Genomic DNA, 22,766 nt, shown 5'->3' on the forward strand with positions numbered 1-22,766 from the left:
ATGGGACCCAGGGTGCTGAGTTCAAATCCATCCTTGATCACTCCCTAGCCATATGAGTCTGGGAAATCAGGGCTCTGGTCCAGGTGACCCAAAGTCCTTTCTACTTCTTGATCAAAGTCTCTGTCATAAATCTCTTATAAGCATCTAGGCAAGGTGGGCTGCTTCCCAGGTTGGACATGTTGTACTGTCCCTTCGCATAGGCTGTCAGGTCCCCTGGTAGCCAGGGGTTCCCTGAGGAGTCCCCAACTCTCATCTTGCATGTGCAGTTCTGGAGGGTGCTTGACACACTCACCCAAGAGATTAGACCTGCTTCAAGGTCAAGGGCGTTTGGGCCCAAACCCCAAACTCCCCAGATAACCCTTAGGGCAAATTCCCATCAGCTGGAATGCTGTGCACATGACCTCAAGCTTTGCATTTTTCTACAAAGACACCGGAAAATGGAACAGTAAAAACACCCCCAAAACAAACAAAACCTGGAGTGGACAGACCCTTGGTGCTGGAAATTCTCTGCAGCTCTAGGCCCTGGACTGGGAGTCAGGGATCCTGAGTTGGAGTCCCGGCATTGGCACTTCCTAGCTGAGTGATCCGGGTCAAGCCATTTCAGCTCTCTGACCCTCAGTTTCCCCATTTCTAAAATGGGGCTAGCAATCATACTCACCTGAGAGTGTTGTGAGGATCCAAGGGGATGATGTATATAAACTGATCTGCAAACTTTGAAACCTGGTGTTTTAAGGCCCCTCGCAGCTCTGACCTTCTCTGTTCTAAGAAAGGAAGAGATAATGGAAAGGTAATAGAGAAAGAAATAAAGAAAGGAAGGAAGAGTGAAAGAGAAAGAAGGAAGGAAAGGGAAAAAAGAAGGGATGGAAAAGAGAAAGAAGGAAAGGAGGGAAAAAAGAAAGAAAGGAGGCAAGAAAGAAGGGAAGGAAGGAGGGAAGAAAGAAGTAAGAAAGGAGGAAGAAGAGATAGAAGGAACAGGAAGGAGGGGAAAAAGAAAGAAAGAAAAAAGGAAAGAAAGAAATCCAGCAGCCAGGCTTCTTTTGGCAGTGCTGGGTGGGCTAGCCCCTGCCTCCCTTCTCTCCCTATCTGGATGATCCCCTCCCTCCCCTCCTTCCCCAGCCCTGTTGACCCCCTAGTCAGAGAAGGAGGAGGCTGGTGCCAGAGGTCTGATTGGGAGGAGGGGTCAGCCTGGTGTAATTGCTGTGGGTTCAGGCACCAGAACATGGTGGCAAGGATTCAGAAATCGAGGCAGGCTCCTGGCGCCCCCAATCTCTGCCTAAGAGCTCTGTGTTAATCACCTGTCTGGCTTGCCAAGAATGCTTGGTGGGACGATGATGCCAGGGGAAGGGGAAGCAGGGACAGGAACATTACAGGTTTTACCCACTGTGCTATAATCTCTTATTGGTTTAAAGGCACATTTTGGTAGCTTGATCCCAGACACCGTGACGAGCCCCTTTCTCTCCAGATTGGGGGCCGGGAAGACCCAGGGAAGGCCTTGGAGCCTTCTGTGCTTCCTTCATCTGCCTCCTTGATCTCTGACTGGTCCAGGCTGGTGTGGCCACACTTACTGATGAGGCCTTCCTTACCACAAACATTTCTACAAAGACTGGTGATTTGGAGTAAGTGTGAGGTCTTGTATCATAGAGAGTCCTCAGCATTTGGGGTAAAGAGACCTGAATTCAAATCTTGATTTGGCTACTATGCAAACTGTGTGACCTTGAAAAAGTTATTACATGTCATCATTTCTCTGATGGGCAGTGAAGGATGCACACACCAAAAATACCTTTGTGAGCATCAGTTTTCTCATGTGTGAAATGGACACAGTGATCCCTGTTGGCTCTCCCTCCCTGGGGTGTTATGAGACTCAAGTATACAAAGCACTTTGTGGACTGAAAGCTTCTCTTAGTCTTGCTCCAGGCAGCGCTTCATTGATTGGGAATTTCAGGAATGAAATATTGGAGAATGGGAATTTGTTGTTGTTCAGTCATTTCAGCTGTGCCCTACTCTTCTTGATTCCATCTGGGTTTTAAAAAATGAATTACTAATTAGCTTTTAGTTTTCAACATTCAATTCCATAAGATTTTGAGTTCCAAATTTTCTCTCCATCTCTCCCCTCCCTCCACTCCAGGACAGCATACATTCTGATCATCCCTTCTCCACTCTGCCCTCCCTTCTATCACACCCCTCCTTTCTCTTATCCCCTTCCCTCTATTGTCTTGTAGGGCAAGATAGATTTCTACGTATCTGGGGTTTTCTTGGAAGAGATAGTGGAGTGGTTTGCTATTTCCTTCTCCAGCTCACTTTCCAGATGAGGAAACTGAGGCAGACACCAGCATCACACAGCTAGGAAGTGTCTGAAGCTGGATTTGAACTCAGGAACATGAGCCTTTCTGACTGCAGGCATAACACTCAGGATTGTTGTGATACCCCAGCAGTAGAAACATTAAGCCTGAGTGGTGGAGTGGCCCTTTTGAGCCTCAACTGCTGCCTCACCAGGACAGAAAGATAGTGACAGAGTGAATTACATCAGTCCTCTGGCTTCCCAAATACAACAGCCTCCCTTGGAATAGCAGGAAAAGAAAATCTTTTTCACCTCAAGAATTCAATCCCCTCTTCTCCAACAGAGACATTTCCCTTAAATCCACACATGAAGGGGTAACCTGGAGTGCAGCCAGGTAAGATTAGGCTGAGGGGAGCCGATGTCTGTCACCAAGCAGGTGTGAGGGGGAAGGGGGAAGGGGACCCAGGCTTGGCAGAATTTGCTGACATGTTGGATGGCTTTCTCCTTGGTGTCTAGGAGGATGGGAGGGCACTCCATTCCCTTCTCCCTCCCCACCTTCGGAAAAGTCCATCTCCTCTAATTGGGGTCACCAGACTGTGAATTCTGGGACTGAAATCTTGGTCTGGGGCCATGGGCAACTTCAGGGGACTGATATGAGCTTTCTTCAAACTTATCCTCCACCCCCAATTCCAAGAGAACACATCCTGGGGCTTTGAGAACCTTCCTCCAGACCTGATGTCTTCACCCAGAAGCTATTTTACTGTAGAATCCTCTTGCTTGCTCAAGGCAAAAATGTCTTTCATAGGTTGCTCTTTGCTACCTCCCCCCCCCCAAATATACTTGGTGGAGGGGGGTTGAGAAACTAAAGCTGCTGTTCAGCACTTAGTAGGCACTTAATAAATGCCTCTTGACTTGCCTCCATGGATGGTTGTTATTTTCTAAGATCCAAGTGAGCTCAGGTCAATTCAAGAACACTTTGTTCTAGGAGGTCTGAGGCAATGAGATCATAAAATCTGGAGTGAGGAGAAACCTCAGGAAGACGACTTAAGAGCTTGGTTTCCTCATTTAACAGACATGGAAAATGGCACCAGATAAGGAAAATGGTGCCCTGTGAGAGGAAGAGGTTGGTCCACTGCCACCCAGTTTGTCAAGAGGAAGAGTAGGATTTGAATCTGGGTCTCCCAATTTCGAGTCTGTCCCCCCTCCCTGGGACTTCCAGGGAGAATTGTTCTCTCTCCCCAGGAATCTCACAGGACTTGATCTGAGCCTGTCTTTTGTTCCTAACCTATGTTATGGTAGCTTTCGGTTTCCATGCCTTGTCCTTAGGAAGCTATGACTTGGTTACAAATTGAACTCCTTGGGGACAGCTTGGCTCATGTTGACACATCAGTGTGCATGTTATATCTCCTCAGTGGAATGTAACTCTTTGAGGGAGAGCGATCTTTTGTCTCCCTTCCTTCCTTCCTTTCTTTTTTTCTCTCTTTCTCACCAGAGCCCAACCTTTAGTACATGTTTTGTAGACATTTGCTGAATTGAATTTAAACTGTTAACTCAGTATCAGCATGTTGTAATGGAGAGTGAGACATTTAGACTGAGGATCTGGGTTTGAATCCTCTTTTGTCATTTACTACTCATGTGATCTTGGATGAGTCACATCCCCTGCCCAAGTCTTGGTCTTCTCATCAGTATCAAGCACTCAACAAATATTTATTAAGGGGTCCCAATGGGCCAGGCACTGTGAAGGCATACAGAGACAAAAGTGAAAATGGAAAATGTGAGGGAACCCCGCCCCCACTCCCAGTCCCCAGCCAGGGGAGAAGGTTTGTGTGGGCAGAGGGGATGCACAGATCAGTAAATGAAGGGGTTGGAGTCGGCCCATTCAAACTGATGAGATTGTGATCCTGTGATCCTGAGATGTTCAGAGACCCCCTTGTGTATGTATGTACCCAGGGATGCTTGGGATTCCACGAGGATGGTGCATGTGATCACTTCCAATCAGCTCTTGGGGAAGTCTGGTTTACCACATCCAAAAAGGGCCTTTTCCATAAGAAGACACAACCACTTGGATCAATCTTCATGTCATGACCTACTTAGAGACATTTAATTTTAGGGAAAGAATTTAGGGAAATGATATGGTCCATAGCCCAGTTCTTGGTGAGGAGTGTGTGCATGTTTTTTCAAATGTACACAAAGCCTTTTTTTCTCAACGTGTGTACCAGTGTACCAAATGCTTTACCAGTCTGTCTTGTTTAGGGACGAAACTTAGCTGAAGAGAGAGGGAGATGAAGAGAGAGAGGTAAAAGGAGAGGGAGAGGGAGAGGGAGAGGGAGAGGGAGAGGGGGATGGGGAGGGAGGGAGAGAGAGAGAGAGAGAGAGAGAGAGAGAGAGAGAGAGAGAGAGAGAGAGAGAGAGAGAGAGAGGTCATTAGTCATTGCTCCCCTCTTCTGGCTGTGTTATGTTGCTTGGAGAAGGACTCCCCAGTGAGGAGTCTGGACTAAGACCCCTGCCAGTGGGTGGTGTGGCACATAGAGTGCTGAACTTTGTATCAGGAAGAAATGAATTTTAATCCTGATTGAGTACTTACTAGCTGTGTGACCTTAGGCAGGTTGCTAAACCTCTCTGAGTCTCAATTTCCTTAATCTGTAATAGGAGGACATTGGACTCAAAATGTTCTAGGGCTCCTCTCGGCTCTAAACAATGATTTTACAATCCTGCTCTGAGTAAGTGCTTTTCTCTTGCACTGGGAGGAAAGAAGAAAGAGGAGCCCAGAGTTTGGAAAAAGACAGAGCCCCCACAATCATGAAAGAGACAGAGCAGGAATCATAGGAGAGATTTAGAACTGGGAGGCCATCTAGACTAAAATGAGGAAACCAAGGGCCAGAAAGACTGCAGGGGTGGGGGGAGGATTTGAATCAGGGAGCTTTGAAGAAACTTTTTTTTTATTAGGGAGAGGAGGAAAGAATAATTATAGTTCAATTTCGTGTCTTTGCTCATGAAGCTTGGCATATAAAAGAGGTGGTTAATAATGTTTGCTGAAATGGTGTATGTGTCTTATTCTGTATTGGACTGTAAGGTTCAAGAGGAAGTGATTAGATCCTATCCAAACTTTGCACCCTGCCCACCCCAGAGCCCATCCTAGTGTTTTTCAAACATTTGTTGAATTGAATTGAGCCTTCAGAAGGGCAAATGATACTGAAAAAAATCGTCCTGCCAAAGACAATCTACCTTTGGGAACAGCTGTCCTCTTATTTGCTCGTGAATTGAGCCAGATGAATGGGGAATCCCCCCATTGTCTCTCTCAGATATCTTGTGGTGGCCTGTATTCCACTGTATCCCGGAAGTGTTCACCAGCCCAGGGGTAGGTCTTGCCTTTTGACTAGCACAATAGGTAACGTTGCTCTCTCTCCTTTGGGAATCCACCTGAGCAAATCCCCACAGTTTGTCACCTGACTGGCCACAAGGGGAGGAGGGTTTTCAGTCATAAGGTGTAGCACAGTGTAGTAGTACCACATGAGGATAGACTCAGAGTCATGCAACGTAAATTCAAGAAAGAAAATGTTCTAACCCCTGGTAGGATCAGTAAAGACCCAGCGTGGTCAGCAGTGCCTGAGCTGTAACTTGGAGGAACTCTAATGACAGAAGAGGACTGAGCCCTGGGGTGAAGCCATCAGAGAACAAGGTCAGCAGCTATACTTCAAGGCTGGTTATTGACTTAAGAGAGCAGCTACATGGCTAGTGGAGAGAGCACCTGCCTGAAGTCAGGAAGACTCCTTTGCATGAGTTCAAATCTAGCCTCAGAAAATTAGTAATGGGCAAGTCACTTAACCCTGTTTGCTTCAGTTTCCTCACCTGTACAATGAGCTGGAAATGGTAAACTCTCTAGTATCTTTGCCAAAAAACCCAAACCAAATCCAAATGGAGTCACAAAGAGCCAGACACAATAAATAATCAAGCAACAAAATAACTAGACAACAAAAATTGACTTAAAACATGTTGCCAAGTTAGAGTTGAACCCTTCAAACCACCAATGGAGAAAAAAAAGAAAATAAAATATAACACAATCCATTTGTTCCTCTGGTCAGAAAATTGTGGCTAAGACTTAAAAGAGCTTGGGGGTCAGTTGATTTGGGCCGTATTCAATGGCTATTTATAGTATTTTTTGAATTTCCAAGGAAGTGAAAACGTATGGCCTGACTCCAGTTCACGGGAACTGAGTAGTCTGGCCAGCTAAAAGGCTGTATCAGGTTTTATCCCCAAATTCACACAATCTGTCAAAAGTAGAGATGATCCCCAAACCGCCAGGCCAATGGGGAGCCTTCAAGAAGATGAATGGAGTGCTGCCTTTCCTTCCTCCAGTGACAGACCATTAGTCAGTTGGGAGACGGGTCAATATGAACTGTTCACTTCCTTCCCCAGTCTCCTCTAGAGATGAAGAGCAGCCTGTCTGAAGAAGCAGTTGGTTACTTGACTCATCCAGATGACATCTTTGATCTCCCAAAGGGTGACCTCAGTTTATTGAGTCTCTCCTTTGAAGCTGAGACAGGATAGAATTAGCCTCAGAGCCCCCTCAGAGGGGAAGGAGAAAAAGATACCCCAAAGCTTCAGCTATTGACACCCTGAACTCTAGTTTAAGGGGCCCTAGGCTCTCCCTGCAATCCATGAGTCATGGCATCCTCTATTTGAGAGGGACCTAAGAAAGCTTAGCCTCCCACACCGTTCAGGAACATAAGCTCCTTGAGGACAGGAGATGTTGGTTGTTGTGTTCCCCAGTATCTGTCACAGTGCCTGGAGCATAGTAGATCCTCAATAAGTTCCTGTTGAATTAAAATTGAATTCTAGAATGACTTTTCTACAATTTTCCTGACATTTGTCCATCCAAGCTCTGATTGGTGCCTGTGTCTTAGGCTTTCCATCTTTGTAGCCCTCTGACCATGGCTAGTGATGGACTTGGGTGGGATGGAGGGAGCTGGTGTTGGATGGAGCTCAAGTTATATTGGTGGGTTTAATTCACCTTTCTTAGTATTCTGCAATGTGGTGTGGAGACTGAAGAGACATCTTGGGACCAGGGAGACTTAGAGACCCACTCTGACTTGTACTGGCTATGTGACCCTGGGCAAATATGGTAATTTTTCAGTTCTCTGCTTCTCCAGGTGCCCTCTGCTGCGCCCCCTACCCTGGCCTAGGGGTTAGCCACCTGGAGTGGGAAGTGCCCGCAATGCTTTTTTCTGACCTCTGCCTGTAAGGCCATAGGCTCACAAGGGCATCCTTGGTTATTCCAGGAAAGAAAACCTCCCCCTTGGCCCTCATCATAATAAAAGACTTTGCTGCTTCCTCTTCTATCCATATGTCAGTCAATCAACAAGAGTTGTGCTAAATACCTACTTTTTTTTTTTACCAGAAATTGTGTTAGACTTTCCAAGAGCTCAAAGTCTAGCCAGATGAAACAGTACATACACACACATACACATACAACACACATGCACTCATATGCAATACAACACATATATAGCATGCCATACATATAATATAGGCACACACCAGCCACATAGCATAAAATATGTTATATATTAGATATATGCACATGTATATGTTATACATATATGTAGAAACATATGGTATGTAAAGTACATGTTTTTGGTAAATTCAACAATATAATGCACACACACAGCTATACATTATATCTATATACACACTATATAATATATACATTCTATCATGTTTGACATTACATACCATAATGTTACACGTTATATATGTATATTATATATAATGTAATGTATATATGTGCTCATAGATATCATATACATACATTCATATTATATATTGTACGTATTATATATAGTGTATGTAATGCATTCTAACATATTATATACACATTATATATTATATCACATAACATAATTAAACTATATCATTTTATGTTATATTGTACATATCATATAGTGCGTCATTATACTATAAAATAAATGTTATATAACATCTATGCTACACAATAGACAACATGTGTAGATATATCAATTATATTTACACCTGTGCATACGCATACATGTGTGTTGCGTGAGTATGTATGTATCTGAGGTCTCAGTTCACTGGTAACTTGTTGGAGGGTGTGTGTACCCAGACTGGAAGTCCCAGGGGAGAGTGTGCTGGCCCCGGGTTTTAATCCTATCTTTGTCCTCACGAGCTGCAAATCATTCAGCTTTTGTGAAACTTTACTTCCCAATCTGTGAAATGGAACTGACGATGCCTACTGTGCCTACCTGTGGGGTCGATGAGGACCTCCAGGGATACAAGAAATGTAAAAACCTCTTCACAAACCTTAGGGGGCAGTGGAAGTGACCGCTCTTGTTCTGGGTACACAGTGGAAGAATGTCTTCAAGGCCTGGGGGGGAGGTTTTCTCCAGTGCTTTCACAGATTGCTCTCTCTGGAGAGCAGACAAGGAGCGGCAGGATTTACTTACTCTGCCACCCACAGAGAAACACCAGGAAATCCTTTATTTTTTTGCCAAAGAAGAAAGAGCTGCAAGGGTCCAGCTCTGTTAAAAAGCGTCTTCTTCCAGGCAGGTGCCCAGTGAGAGAGGGGCCATTACCATTGTCCTTTTGTGGTCTCTCCTGCTCCTTTCATTCGTGGCTCAGAAGTTTATGAGGATCCCGCTTAGAAGTTTGTCAATAAACGTGACTGTCTGCAGCTGTCCTATCAGAGTCATTAGGATCTTGGGGCCCCCACCATGCTGGTATGGCCCCGTAGCCTCCTAGTCCATTGCCTGGGGCTCCATCTTCCATCCTTACGTGGACTGCTTGGGAATGGTCCCAGAAGAACATTTGATTCTTCCAGGGGGAGTTATGGTAGCTGAGCAGATGGAGATCTCCATTGTTCAAACCTTGCCTCTAAAACTTAGTAATTAACAGATTTCTTGCCTTCTCAGTAGGTGAAGACGGGGGTGGAGGGAGAGAGGAAATTTGGAACTTAAAAAAAATGTAAAAAACAATGATAAATAGAAAAAATTAGTAATCAAAATGGGACTTGACAGGTAGAATAAGGAAATAAAAATAACAGAAGCCAGCATTTGTGTACAGCTTTAAGTTTATAAAACATGTTACATACAGCATCATATTTCACCCTCAGAACAACTTTATGAGGTAGACTCTCTTAGAATCGCCATTTTACAAAGAAGGACACTGAGGCTCAGTGAGATTAAGTGACTTGATCGTTCTCAGGTAAGATTTGCACTCAAAACTTCCTGACTAAATCTTACACTCTCTATCCCTGCACCACCTAGCTGCCTCTAGGAGATGTTTGTCAAAGGTTTGGAGGGCAGAGGGGAAACTAGATAGGAAGAAACTTGGTAGTGTGGTGCAATGGAAAGAACTATTCTTTTGGAGTCAAGAAACCTGAATTGGATTTGTAGTAGAGATGGGAGGCAAAGGCGACTATGGGAAGGTAGGCTGGAGAGCAGCTAGAAAGGCAACAATGGACTTCAGATTTATACTGGGTTAACAAGCAGTCAACAAGTATTGCTTGAGCCTTGACTATGTGGCCAAATTGGTGTTCTTTCCAAAGTTGGGCTTGGCCATGCCCCTGCTGGGTTGGAGCTCAAGGTTCCCTGTTTCAAGGTATCTTTGTGCCCTGTCACTGTGCTAAGCCCTTGGGGATACAAAGGATGGCAAAAACCACCCTTGTCCTCTGGGAGTTCTATCTAGTGGAGGAGACATACAAACAACTATGTAGAAACAAGCTATGAACTGAATCCTTTGGAGCTAAGCTTAGAGGGAAGGGCTAACATTAAAGAGGAGTGGAAGAAAGAGGGATTTTAGCTGAGACTTGAAAGAAGCCAAGAAGACCAGGAAAGGAAAAGAATACAAGGGATGGGCATGGTCCATAAAATACTGGGCTTAGAGGAAGACCAGGGTTCAAATCCTTCCTTAGGTGCTTACTAGTTGTGTGACCTTGGGCAAGTCACTATTTTCTCATTTATAAAATGAAGAGGCTGTGCCTGCAGTTTCTCAGGTACCTTCCAGCTCTAAATCAACAATAATACTTTAGAGCAGTGGTTGAAAAGAACTGGGAGTATTGAGCATGATAAGGAAAGACTTTGGGGGAAGTGATGACCTACTTGAAGATTTCCTAGGGCTCTTTTGTGGAATAAGCCATAGACTCAGGCTGATTGCATCCTGGGAGCACAATGTGGATCAGCCAAGTTGCTGTCCAGAAATAGAATGAGTTATCTATGAATTATTGAGTTTCCTGTCACTGAAAGTATTCAAGCAGAAACTGAATGACCGCTCTTTGGGTTCATGGTCAGGGGGCTTCTTCCTTGGGTATGTTGGCTAGATGGCTACACAGGTCTCTTCCAGCTCTGACATTTTCCGATTCACTTATTTACAGAGACAGAATGAATGTGGGTGAGACATGCAGGCAGGCACAGATGTTTTCTATGTGCCAAGCACTGTGCTTGATGTACTCTCCCTGTGCGTAGACAATACCGGCTGAACTGAAATGAGTGACTCAGTCTGACCATATAAACAGGTAAAAAACCCCAAGAGCCCGAGATGGGAGAATGTTAGAGCAAGTTTTGTGTTGCTGGCTTGTGGGTTCAGTCTATGATGAGCTTGCATCCTCGTGGGCGTGTTTGGGAGATCTAATTTGTCTGACTGAGGACAAGTTTTTGGTACCGCTGTGAAATCGCCCAAATCATGAGCTTTCTTTTTATTTTACATGTCAGGGCACAGTGAGATGGAGAAAATCCCCAAGCTTCTTAATGTCAGAAAAGGGGGAAAAATCACTTCATATCGGGACAGACACCATATGGTAAAAGAACTGGGGATGTTTAGCCTGGAAATGTTCTTTCTGGCAAGTTTCCCCTTAGCCCATTTTTCTTTAAAAGGAGAGGGTTATTTCTCCCTTCTTAGACTGCAGGCAGTGTCTGTCACCACATCATATACAGCTGGGGAAAGTCTTGGGGGACAGAGGATTGAGTGAGCCGCAGACGGGGCTGTGCGTGGCAAGACAACACTGTTTAATCTGGACACTAATTTCCTCGCTTCCCTCCAGCTCTGATTTGGTTTAGAGCAGTGTTTCTAAGAGTCCGTTATTACTATTAAGCAGAAAGAGAAAAGAGAATGAACCGAGGGGACCTTTTAATCTCCTCTGATCATCCTTTGGAGCACCATTGTGCTTTTGTCTCGTGACTGTAATGACATAGGAAAATAATGTAGACTGAAAACTGAGTGTGGGCATTTTTTTCTCAGATCAGAGAAAGAATTGCCAACCTTTCAACTAGGCTGTGGCCTTCAGGATGGGGAAGTACATCTTGAGGTTTTCTCCCATGCTTAAATCATGGCCCTGCCATTTCAGGGTGGAACTGGGGAAAAGAACAAGTGTAATGAGGAAGCTTCCACTGGTGCCCTCAAAGTTTTTCTGCCTTGGTGCAACGTTTTAGTTGCACCACTTTGCTGTTTGAGTTTTTGTGTGTTGTTCTGAATAGTGTGATGGGACAGAAAAAGCACTGGGCTTGGATTCAGGGGGCTGGGTGGGTGACTTGGGGCAGATTCTTTGCTGGCATATCCCACAGGACTTCAGAGGGAGAAGGGCCATCTGGTCTAACTCATACCTAAATGAGAATCTTTGGTAAAAATGTCTCACGAGGATTCATCCAGGCTTTGCTCCATGACTCTCAGGGAGTTGGAGCCGCTACCTTTCAGATGTCTGCACCATTTGGGGATCTTTAGGAAGCTTTTTCTGATATCAAACCTAAATCTGCATCTTTGCAGCTTCCAGGTGTCACAGGCCCCTGGGGATGACTGGAATTGAGCCGATCGCTCTGTGACATGACAGTTACTGTGATTCCCCTCCCTATCCAGTCTTCTTTTCCCCAGGCTAAACATCCCCAGTTCCTTCATGACAGCTCTTCAAAGGCTCTCTCATGTCTCCCCCTAAATCTTCACCAGCTAAACACTCCCACTCCTTCAACAGATCTTTATTTGACATGGAACTGATTCCCTACGATTGCCCTCCTCTGCAGATTAACCATACCTTTACTAAGCTGTAGCACCCAACACTCCAAGCGTTGTCTGTTGTTGTTCAGTCATGTCCCACTTTCCATGACCCCATTTGGGGTTTTCTTAGCGATGATACTCCAGTGGTTTGCCATTTCTTTCTCCAGCTCATTTTACTGGTGAGGAAACTGAGACAAACAGGGTGAAATAACTTGACCAGGGTCACCCAGCTAGTTAATGTCAAGCTGGATTTGAACTCACAAAGATGAGTCTTCCTGATTTTAAGCGCAATGCTCTATCCACTGTGCCACCAAGCTGCCCTATTGTCTGCATAAGGCAGAGTATGAGGGGACTCACCTCCTTATTCCTCTCTCGATGCAGTCAGAGGTCACATTTCACACTTTGACTCATAGTGAGTTTACAATACACAAAACCCCATCTCTGTGTGCCTCAGTTCCTTCATCTGTAAAGTGCTGATAATAGGACCAATAGTGCCTGTCTCATGGAGCTGTTATGAGGCTCAAGATAACGGATAGAAAGCAGTATAAAATGTTAGCTGCTAACATGTTTTCAAAATTTTACATGCAGATATAAATGTACATTTTTTTGGGGGGGAGGAAATGGCTAATGTGGGAACTCGGTTTGCTGAACTTTGCAGATAAATACTGAGGGCTTTATTTTTTCAGGTTTGTCTTTTTATTTGCTCGTTGGGGAGATAGTGGGAGGGATGAGTTCATACAAAAAAACAAGCTTGTTAGTTGAAAAAATAAAAACAATAAACTATTTAAAAATTATTTCCTTAATGTGTTTGTTTCCTGATCTGCTTCTGACCTTTCATTCTTCTGTGGGTCATTGGTCTCCCTATATGGGTTCTCCTTCTACTTATGGCAGATTCACATTCTCCCTGCCTTTCTGCCTTGTGCCATTCTTGATGACACTTTTTGTAAATCCCCAATAGAACACTTGTCCAATGCTCGAGGTCTGCCTTGATCTCTTTTCATATTTGAAAGCCAACCTCAGTCTTCAATCCAAAATCCCATCTTCTATAGGAAGTCTTTTGTGAACCCCTTATTTCTACTGTCTTCTCTCTGGTGATCATTTCCCATTTACCCTGCAAATAGCTTGTTGTTTCATATTTGTTTGTCGTTGCCTCTCCCATTAGATTGCAGGTTCCTTGAGGTGTCATTGAAGTCCTTCCTTTCTCCTTTCCTTCCTTCCCTTCCCTCCCCTCCCTCCCTCCCTCCTTCCTTCTTTCCTTCTTTTTCTTTCTTTCTTTCTTTCTTTCTTTCTTTCTTTCTTTCTTTCTTTCTTTCTTTCTTTCTTCCTTTCTTTCTTTCTTTCTCTCTCTCTCTCTCTCTCTCTCTCTCTCTCTCTTTCTTTCTTTCTTTCTTTCTTTCTTTCTTTCTTTCTTTCTTTCTTTCTTTCTTTCTTTCTTTCTTTCTTTCTTTCTTTCTTTCTTTCTTTCTTTCTTTCTTTCTTTCTTTCTTTCTTTCTTTCTTTCTTTCTTTCTTTCTTTCTTGTTCCTGCCCTCCTTCTGAAGCTTACTTTCCCCCACTATTGTACCACACCTCCTTCCCGTGGGAGCTGGGGAGGGGCAAGAATTGTCAGCCATTTCTTGACTGTATTCAGTCAGGGCTTAACTACTTGTCCCCTGCTTCTCTGCTTAGTTCAGTTTCCCTTGGTACCAGAATTTCTAGTCATGGATTTGCTCATGAACACTTGTTAGCATGCTGGATTGGGGATTCTTGTTCAGGTCCACATTAGATTAGGTAATCTTTGAGATCTCTTCCAGCTCTAAGTTTCCATGATTTTCTTCTGTAAAAAAATATCTCAACCTGAAGTCCATCACTAAAACTGTATTCCTTTTGCTGCATTGGTTTTTTTCCATCAGTAATGACTCAGTAGAGGAGACAGATCTGTCAGCTGTTGTTGCTTTGGGAATCAGCATTTTGAAGAATGGATTCCTTACTTTTAGAAAGCAATATGTTTGACTGGAACATGGGTGTGTGGAGTGGATTATAAGGACATGAGGCTAGAAAGTGGGTTTGGCACTAAATCACAACAGAGCTTGAATGGCAGTCTATCAACAAAGATTTATATATTAAATTCAATTTTTTTCTATGAACTAAAATCTATTTTCTCTTCCTTTCATCTTCTCTTTCATTGAAAAAAAAGAAAAAAGAGACAAAAGGCTTATAACAGGTAAACATAGTCAAACAAAATAAATTTCCCCCATTAGTTGTGTTTAAAATATGTCTCATTTTGCACCCTGAGGCCATCTGCCTGTCAGTCTGTCAGGAGGTGGGCGGCACTCCGCAAGAGGTATGCAGGGAGCACGTTGCATGGCACGCTGAGATCCAGCCTAGCTTTGAGACTGTGAGCAAGTCAGCTGACCTTCTCCAGTCTCAACTTCCTCATCTATGAATGAGGATTATAAGAGCACCTCAGTGGTCACAGTCTACCCCCCCTACCAATGCAAGTAGCTCCTTCCATGAAATTTACAGTCTTAGAGATTTTCCGGTGGCACTCAAAAGTTAAGTGAATTGACTAGACTCCTTCAAAGTGGGACATGATCCCAGGACTTCCTGGTTCCTGAAGCCAGCTCTCTTCATTATACCACAATTATGTACACACACACGCACACACACGCACACACATACTCATACACACATACACACACACCCATACACACACATACACACAACCAAACCACCACCACCACCACCACCACCAAAAGTGCAAGGTTAATTTTGGAAGGAGTGCACTAACACCTGGGAGAAGGTGTCAGGAAGTGCTTCATATAGAAGGTACCATCTAAGCAAAGTTTTGAAGGAAATAAATATGATGGGCTGGGGAGTTTGGACTTAATTTCTTGAGTAATGAATAAGGAACCAGCAAAGGTTGTAACAATCAAATACGTCTACAGTAAAATTAATCTCAGATTCTTACTAGCTGCATGACTCTAAGTAAGTCACTTCCCTCTGTTTTCCTCAGTTTCCTCATCTGTAAAATGAGTTGGAGAAGGAAATGGCAAACTACTCCAGTATCTTTGCCAAGAAAACCCCAAATAAGGTCACAGAGAGTCAGACACAATTGAAATGATTGAACAACAATTTGCCAAGCCCCGGGCTAAGAGATGGTGATGCAAAAGGAGGCCAAAGACAGTCGCTCCCTCATGGAGCTCACAAAGAATTTGTAGCATATTCTAGGAAGGTGCAGATGTCTGGCCCACAGCTAGCCCACAGCATCCTCTGATCCCATACCTGGTTCTGTGCAGTGGAAGCCCTTGCTTTGGAGGCTTCTCAACTGCTCACTGATTGTGGGGTTTGAGACACATCATGACATCCTCCTGGGCCTCTCTTTCCATGTCAATGGACTTTATAAAATGGTGAGACCCTTTGTGTCTAACAAAATGTACATGTTAATGATTTTTTTATCAGGACCTGGGATCTCATTGGTAGTCCTGATGTGTGCTTTGATTGATTCTCAAGATTCCTGGTACTCCAGAGAACTCTCCATGGGAAAACTTCCTCTCAGATTGACTAGCTTTGTAATATATATGTAATATATGTAATAGCCTGGGAGAGCCGGCTCTGGGCCCCGAGGAGTTAATGGATTTGCTCAGGGTCACACAGCTAGTATTTGTCCCCGCCTTTGGACCCAACTCTTCTGGACCTCACTATAAACTATGTCTGCCATGTTGCCTGAACTAAATTAATGATTAGATTAGAGTAACTTTGGCAGCGACAGAGCATTTACCAAGTGTAAGGCTGATGGAAGTCTCTTGGCTCCCAAGCTTTTTTTTTTAACCTTTGGTTCCATTCTATCAAAATGGCAAAAAGGAGCTGAGAAGCCAGGCCTGGAGAGCGGCTGAGACCACACAGGCCTGTGTCCTCTCATGGAGCAAAGGCCAAGTTTATGTAGTGAATTATTGTGGCTCAGCGTTCCACTCTGGGCACCTCAGTAGCCATGGAAATAGTGGAGGATCAGGAGCTCAGCTGATGAAAGATGAAAGGAGTTCATTAAGGAATGCCTCAAGGAAACACAACTTGAAAATATTTGTAAACGGATATAGGAGGGAGAGGGATAGGTTGGTTTGGCACTGGGCAAGAATGAGAAGTCAAGAAAATTGTGCAGACAGCGAGACTTTCTTGGAACGGAGAGAAGAGAAGAGGTTCCCTAAGGCTCCCTGCCCATCACCCAGACAGTGAGTGCCACAGTCCTTGTGCCACGACTTGAGCCAAACAGAAAAAGGGAGGTCTGTGTAGGCAAAATCCAGATGTGGTGGAGAGCTGCCTTTTCCATCTTTAGGTCATCTAATTAAATGTCTAGGTTGTAGAATCTTTGGAACTATGAGAGAACTGTCTCTTTTTCCTAAATTGATATTCTTTTAGCAAGGTATATAATCCTATATAAAACAATAATAATATGTGAAAGTATATAAAATAATTAGTAGCAACGAATGATGAGTATATAAAACAATAATTCTTTTAGAACTTTGATTGCATTAGTATAAGGAACTCCTGGGTGACAAACTTCATCTCTCACGGTATTAGAGTTGCCCATGGAGTGGGATTATTTTGCTCAAGGACATCCAGAATGAATTAGAGGTAGATACAGAATCAGGACCCAGATGCCCAGGCTCCCCAGGGGTGACACTCTTTCCACGATGTGCTAAGGTTTCAAGGGATGACCAGGTGACCCCAGGCTTGGGGGTCTGCCCTCTTCCCCCTCCCCCACAGCAGGCTCCTGTTGACATACTCACTCCATCAAATCCCAGTTCCGTGACTGACTGAAATAACAATGGCTCCTTTCTGACATCACATGCAGTGCAGGGTATTGGTGGTCTGTCATCATACTCTGCTGGTTGCCACATCATCTCCCTTCTCCTGTCTCAAAACCTTCTTGCTCTCATACACCTCCTATTAGTCATTGGGTTCCGTTGCTCCAAATGTGTGGGATGTGACAGAATTGGGCAAAATTGGATGAGGTATGTAAAATAGACACTCAGGGAACAGGAGATGGTAGCCTGGAATTTCATATCTCATGGATCAGGAAATTTGGGTCAGCCCCTTACCCAAGCTGGGTCTCAGTTCCTTCTTATGTAAAGAAAGAGGGTTATACTAGATGATGGAGGCCATTGGGTACAATTCAAAGAACACTGGATTTGAGTCAGAAAACCTGAGTTTGAATTCACTTAGTACTTGCATGACCATGGAAAAGTCCCTTAGCCACTTGGCCCTCCATTTCTCTAAATGTAACACAAAGGATGCACATGATGACCTTTAAGGAGCCCTGGATTCCATGATGCCTGTGCTTCCTTCTAATTCTGAGTTTCTGTGATTCTATGAAGAGTCACTTCATGGCTATTTCAGGCTTGTGATTTCATAGATCAAGAGTGAGAAGGGACCTCAAAGCCTTCATTCAGTGGCCAGTGCCTCCTGCTACGTCTTGCAGCTTTTGGTCTGAGGAGGTTATCTGGGTACAGTGAGCGGTTAAGTTACTCAGCCAAGGTCACAGAGCAAGTGAATGCCCAGTGATCTGGAAGCCAGAGGAATCTGATTTCAAGGCCTGTTCTCTATCCACTGAGCAGTACTGCCTTTCATGAATCCAACAGTCGTAACAGCAAAACAACAGTTGTTACAACAGGGACTGTAATTATGATAGCCGTTCTCATTCTAGAGTCAGCCCCTGCATTTCATGGCTCTGAGAAAGGAAGTTCAGTCATTTCAACTGTGTCTTGTTCAACCACATGGCGCCCAGATCTCAGGACCAGGAAGGGAGTAGAGGAAGGCACATGCTTGAGGGGTCTATTTAGACATTCCCCAATAATTCTGTCTTTCTTCATCTGTCAGTCCTAAGCCATGTCTCCCACTCCAAGGGGCAGTCTTGTAAAATGGAAAGAACTGGCTTTGGAGACCTGGGTTAGAATCCTGCCTCTGACTTAACTACCTGTGACTTCAGGCAAGCTACCCAGTCTGCCACTGGGTACTTTGATTTGCTCATTTGTACAATGAAGGGGCTGGACTCCATGACCTCCTAAGGTCCACATCATTTCTAAAGCCAGGGTCTGGTTGTTTTATATGTAAATCAGTACATACAAGTACAGGGTCTATGGAAGGTAATCTTTGAAGGGATGGCCCAGGCAGCTGAGGACACTGGGAAAGACTTCCTGGAGGATTTGGTCTGAGTCTTAAAGAAATTCAGGAATCCTAAGAGTCACAAGTTGGGAGAGATAGCATTCCTGGTGAGGGGAACAGCCGATACAAAGACTCTGAGATGGGAGATGGTCATGTTCAAGTCACAGTAAGTAGACAGACCAGAGTGACTGGGTTGTAGAATATGAGAAGTGGGATGGAATGTAAGAAGACTGGAAGGATAGAAAGGAGCCAGTTTGTAAAAAGCTTTAAATGTCAAATGAAAATGGATAGAAGGATAAATAGATAAGTAGATGAGAGATTAGAGAGAGAAAGATGATGGATAGACAGGTAATAGATGATAGCTGGACAGATAGCTTATGGACAGATGGGTAGTTAAATAATTGTTGGATGGATGGATAGATGATAGATAGATATTAGATAATAGATAGATGATGGATAGCTAGTTAAGTAGATATGATATGATAGGTGATAGATTGACTAGCTGATAAAACATTTGTTAAAAATTTCATATGTGTGAGGTACTGTGGGTTTTTTTTTTTTCATCCTGGAGTTAATAGGGAGTTCCTGTGATGACTGAATGGAGGGTCCCCTATGAGAATGTGGGAAAACTCCCAGTTGATTTGACTTAAAAGCCCACCTTTCAGGAGAGAGGTCAGACTTCTGCTCTGCCCCAGAGGACCGAACATTTTGTCTTTTTATTTCACCTAAGCATAGGGTCTCCCCAATGGCAGGACCTTAATAAATACTTGTTTAATTGAATTGAATATAAGTAGGAGTGATGGGGAGGAGCTGAGAGAGGCCATTCCATCTCCCTGCAACCTTGGGAGCATACCGGAGTGGGCTGGGCTGCCTTAGTGAAGAGTGGGGCACCTTTTAATGTAGCTTTCAAGCAGAGGCTGGGTGACCACTTGTCAGGACTGTCAAAGACAGACTGGACTCATGGTCTCTGAGTTTCCCTCTGACTGACACACTGTGATTCTCAGAATACAATCTGTTCCCTGCTCCCAGAATCCCAGAATTGGATAGTTGGAAAGGATGTTAACATCTCCCCAGTCCAACCCATGCTGGGAAGTCCAGCATCCCCAGTTAGGACCCTCTAGTCTCTTCTTGGAGATCTGCTCAGAGAACGTCCTCCATCGCCACCTCCCTCTTTCCCTCCAAGGCTGCTCATACACTTTGCCAGGGCTCGAATTATATGCAGGCTTTTCCTGACATCAAACTTCAATTTGCCTCTTTGTAACTGGCAACCTATATTCTTACTTCTGTCTTTTGGGTCAATACAGAGCTCCCCCACCCCAGTCCCTCATTTTACATAGCTGAGGAAACTGAGACTGTTACAGACAAATTGATTTACCCCAGACCATTCAGTAAGTCAAAGTGCGAGTTAAGATTTGAACCCTTAGTCTTCAGGTGCCAAATGTAATGCTTTTTACATGTACATAGGCTCCTTCTCTGTCTCTCTGTCTCTCTCCCCCTCCCCCCACCCCCATCCCTCTCTCTCTCTTTGTGTTTCTCCCCAGGAATACCACATCCTTTTCCAAATTTCATCTTTCTCACCCAAAGAACACATAGGCTGTGGAGACTTTTTTAGGGTTTTTGGTTTGAGTGGGGAGGAGCAGTCAGGGATAGGAATGCCTTCAATTGACCTTTCCAAGGTTTCACAGATTGGGGATATTCAAGTGGGTTTGCCCACTCAGAGTTTACTCTAGGTTCGCCTTAAGTACAAACCCATATGTTTCAGCTCCTGGTAAGCATTTAGCAAACCATTCACTTAACCCCTCCGGCGCCCTGCTGGAGACAAGGTATTTGCAGGCAAACCCCTGGAAATCAATAGGCCCTTGTGTGATTTGGTGGGCTGGTGGAGGGGGACTCAGATGCACCTGGGCGGGGCTTAACCCCCACACCCCCAGGCTTTTGAGTGAGAGAGCCTCCAAGGGCCTTCAGATGTGCCAGAGATACATGGCTAATGAAATCTCTCTGCTCCCCTGAGGTTACGTGATCCCTTCAAACACTGCTTTTGACAGAACACATACGATTTAGTTTTATTTTTAAGATTCGGAAAGAGCCTTCTAAAGATTTGATCCCCTCCAAGGTCAGTGCGTAAAACAAGACAAAGAAGTCTCTTTGGAGCCTGGAAGGGGGCTTCTGGGGGGCTTGGTTAGAAAGGAAAGCTGGAAAATCTAAAGCAAGCCAAATGAAAGTTGTCTCTGCAGCTTGTAGATGGGGGAGGCAAAGAGTCAGAGAATGAATGCTGCTGCTGGGAGAGGAGACCTTTGGAGGGAGCGGGAAAGAAGAGGTTGAGAGCCAGAGGACCTGAGTTCAAATTCTGTCCCTGTCACTTAATACCTATGAGATCTCAAACAATTAAAAACAGCTCGACAGTAGAGTTGTCATGGAAACAAATGCTGGATGTGGAATCAGAGTCTATCTCTGGCACTTTGTACCTACTTCTTTTGGTCTTATTTCCTCAGCTGTAAAAGCAGGGGGTTAGACTAGATGATACTGTTCTCCCCAACCCCATTTCCTTCCACTTCTTAATCTAGTACCCCATGATCCTCCAAACCTTTCCTTGCTCATGGCATCTGCTTCACGAATTGCTAGGACTACAAGGAATTCATCATTTGGTGAGGATGAGTTTTACTGAAAGTGGTTGGTCTGGAGGTTCATCCATCCATGCCTTCTCAGAGTAGCAGGACCTTCTGGAGGGTAAGATCTGGGGGCAGGGACTTAGAGATCTCAGGGTCATGTCCACACTGAGATGAGGCAGTGGAGGTCAGATCATTTAGCACTCTTCCTCCTTCCCCTCCCCTCGACTTTATTCCAGAGAAGAACTGTTGGGAGATGTTATGTCAGTGGTTGGTTCACAGGTTCTTCTCTCTTCCTTCTTGGTGGTCTGCTCTTGGAAACTCTTCTTCTGTCCCAGCTGCTTGGCAAAGCCCCATTTGGCTTATTTGGAGAACTAGACTCAGGCCACTTGATTCAGCCCCACTTGATTCAGCAGGTGAGAGCCACTTGTGGGCCTTTGGAAAGGCTGAATTAGAGCAAGGCTTTTTGGAATGCTAGGATGATGCTAGGAGTAAGACTCCTGGGCCGTCCCCACAGATATTTCAGGACTGCTCAAAGGTCTCTTGGCTGTTCTCATTTCCTCCAACATGACTTGCCATCTCCTGCCACCACAGTTTTGCAATAACTATGCTCTGAAATCCTCCAATTCTGAGTTTCTCTGGCTTCTTTCAAGACTCAGTTGGAATCCTACCTTCTACAGGAAGCCTATCCCTATCCCTCCACTTGCTAGTGCCTTCCCCATTTAGTGACCTCCATTTACTCTAAATAAATCCTTAATGTATCTAGAGGCTGACATATTGTCTCATCATTAGCAAGTGAGCTCCTTGAGGGAAAAGAATGATGTCTTTGCCTTTCTTTGTATCCCTACGGTTTAGCACACAGTAAGTGCTTAATAAATGCTCTTTGGCTTGCTGTAAGAGTTACTGTGGTACAATAGTAAGAGATTAGTCTCTCAAATCAATGGACTGAGGCTCAGAACTTGGGTCCAGTTCCAGCCACCTATATGACCCAGGGCAAGTCAACTCCTCCATTTACGCCTCTGTAAAATGGGGGCACTCAGTGTCCTCTGAGGTCGTTTCCAGATCTAGATCTAGGGACCTGTGATCCAGAGGTCTGGAGAGTATGTGGAGCTTGATGCTTTCCAGGCCTTTGGAACAGTTGGATCCTGGGGAATTCTGTCCTAGAGCATGCCCTCCTGTTGGCAGGTCACACTAATTAAAATAGGGTCTGAGATTTCAAGTTGGAAGGGACCTCAGAGGTCATTTGCTTCAACTGCTTTGTTTTAAAGGTGAGCAAATAGGCCTCAAGGAGTAAGAGACAGGCTGGATCTGAATTCAGGTCCTTGGACTACAAATGCGTCATTCCTCCCACTGCTATACATGGATGACTAGGTATGTCCCATGTCTGTTGTCTAAGAAGGATTTAAGATACAGCAGTCTGAACTCCATCTCTTGTCCTTGAGTACATTTCCTAGACTCTCCAAGCCTTGATTTTCTCATCCATAAAATGAGGGGGTTTAGCCACATGGCCTCCAGGGTTCCTTCAAGTGAAATCTATGATCCACTTATTATACCATATGCAGATGAAGATATCGAGGCTCCTAACACTTCAAGGACTGTCTCAAGGATACACAGCTAGAAAGTGGCAAAGCTTTAGCTGGGTCCCAGGTCTCCTGACTCCCTATCCGATGCCTGTACCACTGCACCATGCTTCCACTCTCAATCCTCCCAAATATTCCTAGTCCTTGCTCTCAGCATCTACAGATG

At 44.5% G+C, this 22,766-nt stretch overlaps 1 protein-coding gene across 2 annotated transcripts in view; it reads left to right on the forward strand.

The window, feature by feature from the left end:
* ROR1 (receptor tyrosine kinase like orphan receptor 1) overlaps window positions 1-22,766 on the forward strand; it is a 363,189-nt gene that overhangs the window by 108,639 nt on the left and 231,784 nt on the right. Inside the window, exon 1 of one of the 2 annotated variants that reach the window (XM_072649729.1) lies at window positions 17,008-17,264. The exons of the other annotated variant lie outside the window; for it this stretch is intronic. The gene's annotated coding sequence lies outside the window, so the exon portion shown is untranslated. Of the gene's footprint in view, window positions 1-17,007; window positions 17,265-22,766 lie in introns of those variants that run through there. 2 annotated transcript variants of the gene reach the window in all.

Source organism: Notamacropus eugenii, chromosome 2 (genome assembly GCF_028372415.1).
Source record: "Notamacropus eugenii isolate mMacEug1 chromosome 2, mMacEug1.pri_v2, whole genome shotgun sequence".
Classification (NCBI taxonomy): Eukaryota; Metazoa; Chordata; class Mammalia; order Diprotodontia; family Macropodidae; genus Notamacropus; species Notamacropus eugenii.